Here is a 4,310-nt window from a genome sequence, read left to right on the forward strand (position 1 = left end):
AACATTTGACAGCAGTTTATGAAACAAACTGAGACACATTTTACAAAGAAAATGTAAGAGTGAGTAAAAACTGCTGCAGTCATGTGAACATGTTGATGCTTCACTTTGTTCATTTGACAGAGAAAATCCAAAAGAGCTGACAGTCTCTCCACTGCATCCACATGTTCTAACATCAGCACAGAGAAGGTCAGAGGTCACAAATGAAGGACCCCATACAGAGATGTAATAGGACATATAGATCCCTATATCAAGAGGGATTTTGGATTATATGTCACCTATAGGAGAATATATTATAATCACATATATACATCCTCTGGAAATATGAAGAGATAAGTAATAAAATATTACTAAAATATTGCCATCCATATATAAAAATTCAGTCTATGTTCATATGTACGTAACATTTGCTATGGAAAATCATGTCTTAAAAAGTCTTCATATGACCATCCATACCTTTAGCTCCCACCAGGGTTTAGGATGTGACTGTTACACTGAGACACTGTCTGCTTGAATTGAGAGAGTTTGATTGAATCAATTGATACAATCATTTCTTTCTCTGATCATCACCAAGCAACAACAATGTCCCTGTGACCTGATCCAGAAAGGACAAGAGTCACTGTGGGTTTCATGGTTTAGCTTTTACTGTTAAGACATCAGTAGCAAGACAGTAGACATGTATTGCTTTAATAATAAAATAACACCGAAAATAACTCTTGTGATCAAAGTTTCTTTATTGTCAAGAAATATTGAACACATCAGTTTTGCTAGAATCAAACAGCAGGGAGAGAGAGAGAGAGTTGCAGAGTGAGTGCAGAGTTACTGGATATCTCTCTATGCTGATGATACCTGACTTTATATTTCAGGGATCAATCAGGTTGTGTTTCTTTTCACTGAGAAAGTATCATGATCATCTGTTTATGTTTTAAAAACTACAAATGGAAGCAGAATTTATTTGATGAACAGATATTTATTTTCTGGAAATTGTAAAATGACAAACATTAGAGAAAACTAGCAAACATATCAGAGAGAAAGACAGAACATGAGAAAGAGAGAGAGTGTGTGTGACAGAGAGCAGAGTAAAACCAGTTGCAGTAACCAATTGAGTCAGGTCAGGACTGGGAACACTGGTCTCTCCTCAGTGTCTCTGAGACTGGAGTCTTGGAGCCCTTGGTGGCCTCACAGGTCACAGAGCCCAGCTTGCTCCACTGGTCTGCAGGGAGCCTCAGGGTGCTGCTCCAGCTGTAGAGGCCGTCCTTCTCCAGCACCCCGGGGCTCCTGCTCTCCTCCCAGCTGCAGCTGCTGCTCCTGCTGCCGTCCACCTTCCAGGCCAGTCTCCAGTCTGAGGGGAAGCCCTTGTTGGCCAGGCAAAGGAGTGTAACCTTGCCCTGCTTCGGCTCCTCGCTGGACGGGGGCAGCACCGTCAGGGTGGGACGGGCATCACCTAGGAAACACCAATCATCTTAGATGACAGGGACCACACAGCTGTCGATCAAACAGTACACACTCGGACACGTTTACTGTGTGACAGTTGATTTTCTCATTTAAGGAGTTTCTGTCAGATGGTTTTTCTGCTCCACCAGTCACTCATTCACATTGTTTCACTTCCCTTTAAGAAGCCTCTCATGCACATCAGCACAGAGACAATCATCATACAGTTTGACCTGAAATATCTCAAACTACACTGGAAACACAACTGATTTTTAAATTTTTTAAACATTGTTCTTAAAAGTCTTGAGTTTACATAACCTTAGCTTTCTGAAGAAACATGAAATAATACATAAAATAATCAGACAACCATAAAATCTTCTTTATGTGGAATTAAATCATTGTTTAACAACCTCTTAAAGGATTTCAAAGTACAATGGAAATAATTACACAAGAAAGTGATACATACCTTGAGTAAATTATAATTGTTGGAGGTGAATCTTAAGTCATTAAAGACATTTAAAATCTAACTGAAGTTTTATCTTTTCTCCAGTTGAACTTCAATTTCAGCATGACAGGAATGTGTAAAGAAAAGTTTAGTAAAGCTTCTCTGAGTTCACCTCCATGATGAAGGAGGAGAAATAAAAACATCAATATTCAAAGTCTTATAAATAAAACAAGATCATTTTATCCACTACAACCATTCAGAAACTGAATTTAAAACTTTATGTTACATTACAATACCAGTCTAGTTCCTCCACCAAACAGTCAACAACAAAAACTCATTAAGACATCATACAAAAACCTCTCACAGTAGAAAAACACGGCTCTCTAAAAATAACTAAAATCAGAATAATATTAACTTACTTCCAAATTCCAGTCTGGTTCCTCCACCAAACGTGTACCACAGTGAGACAAAGTCATTGAGCCGTCGTACAAAAACCTCTCACTGTAGAGAGACACGGCTCTCTGACTTTGAAAAACAATGAATTCACCAGAATTAGTCCGTTTGTAATAATTTGGTAGCTCATGTGAGGAATGACAATTGCCACAAATACCAGAATGGATATTATTCTATTATGTTTGGAAAAATAACAGTAAAAACCTTAACCCCAAAATCCAAAATAGTATATCACCATAGTACACACATTGAACTGCCCTAAACCATGAAGAAGTACATAACTTTACTGTCATGTAGAAAACAAACAAATTTATTGTGAAAATTTTAAATTTTAGTAAAATTAATGGGAAAAGGTAGTCAGTGTGGAGATTGAGTTAAAGTCTGATGGATTGGTAGATAAATAAATTTTAGTGTCATATTCATGAAAATGGAAATTTGATTTGTGGACAACTTCACCCAGCGGTAACATGTATATGGAGAAGAGTAAAGGACCTAGAATAGAACCTTGGGGAACGCCACAGTTGATAACTGGACAGGTAGAGAAGACATTGCCTGGAATTAAAGAGAATGTTCTTTGCCTCAGGTAAGACTAAAAGTAGTCTAGCAGTCCCAGTTACACCTACTGTTGGAGGTCAGAAGTCCAGGTCTGTACCAGAGTTTACGTGTGGACCTCTTCACCAACACATAACTAACAACTCTTGTGCACAGATTCTGGAGTCCCAAAAAGTCAAAGAATTCACCGGAGATGGTCACAGTTCAATGCAATAGAGTTTATTCCTTTGCACAGGAACAACCCAAGCAAGTACCTGGGCGTTGAACTGAAAACAAAGTGTCTGTGCACCATCTTATATAGTAAAATCATTCCTCCTTCTCAGGTGGATTCTCCACTTATTTTTCTAAAAAATACTTATCATTGCCTTGGAAATGATGTCCAGTCTTCCCTGGATTTCCCCAAACTGGGCTACTAGGATATGTTAATAGTGTCAGGTTTCCAAAAATCCCCTAACTTTCCCCAACCTGGGCCTTGCCAGTGCATCCTCTGCTGACACCATTATTTCCAGGGGCCTTACAACCATTAAAAAAAAAAAAAAAACCTTTTTCCTTCCTACCAGGTTACATGGTGTAACAGACTTACTGCAGCAAAGACTGGCTCACATGCAATCTGACTTCATTTGTGGATATAGCTGATACATTTTGTTCATATGTTTATCATTGAGAAGCAACCATTAATTGATTTCATCCTAATGTTGTTTAAGATTTTAGAAGTGCAGTTTCTGTGCTATGATGAGTTTGAAAACCAGACTGAAACTTTGCTTAAGTCAGTGGTCACTCATAAGATCTGAAATATTTTTTTTTCCAGTATGTTGGCAAGAATGTGTAAATTAGATATGTGTCTGAAATTATTGAGGGTGTCAGTGTTAAGGTTAGACGTTCATAGAATGGTTAGAGTATTTGTGTATGTGTGTGTGTATGTGTGTGTGTGTGTGTGTGTGTGTGTGTGTGTGTCCTCAGTGAACTGTATCAGTCTCTGCAGTAGCTTCCAGCTGCAGCAGTCAGTTCAGTTTCTGTTCAGTCTGACTGAGGGAGGTTTTTGTACGATGCTTTTTCACTGTGTGAACACACGGTCACTGTAGTGAGTGTGTTCACACTTACAGTGATAAACTCCTGCATCTTCAGCCTGGACTCTACCGATAATCAGAGCGTGTTCACCTGAAAACTCACTGCCACTGAAACGATTTGAAACTCCAGAATGACGGGTGTAAGTATGTTTAATCAGGAGTTTTAGAGTGTCTCCAGGCTTCTGAACATACCAGTTTATCTTACAGAAGTAAAATGTTCTGACTCTGCAATAGATATAGGCAGTCTGTCCTAGAACAGCAGACACAGCTCCAGGATACTGAGTCACAATGTTTTCTCCTGATGAACCTGGAAAACATGAAGAAGAGGAGAAGGGTTATTGAGACAAATCCAGCTTGGAGAAAGA

The 4,310-nt window shown here is 38.8% G+C and overlaps 1 pseudogene across 1 annotated transcript; it reads right to left on the reverse strand.

Moving 5' to 3' along the window:
- Positions 1-947: 947 nt before the first annotated feature.
- Positions 948-4,252, reverse strand: LOC111660064 (Ig kappa-b4 chain C region pseudogene; annotated as a pseudogene). Its single transcript, XR_015437575.1, has 3 exons — positions 4,170-4,252; positions 2,293-2,368; positions 948-1,441 (listed from the first exon to the last, which is right to left on the reverse strand). The product of XR_015437575.1 is annotated as an Ig kappa-b4 chain C region pseudogene (transcript).
- Between the last annotated feature and the right edge of the window lie 58 nt (positions 4,253-4,310).

The sequence above is a fragment of the Seriola lalandi genome, unplaced genomic scaffold (genome assembly GCF_002814215.2).
Source record: "Seriola lalandi dorsalis isolate HSWRI2012SDOR001 ecotype SW California unplaced genomic scaffold, Sedor1 jcf7180001986434, whole genome shotgun sequence".
Classification (NCBI taxonomy): Eukaryota; Metazoa; Chordata; class Actinopteri; order Carangiformes; family Carangidae; genus Seriola; species Seriola lalandi.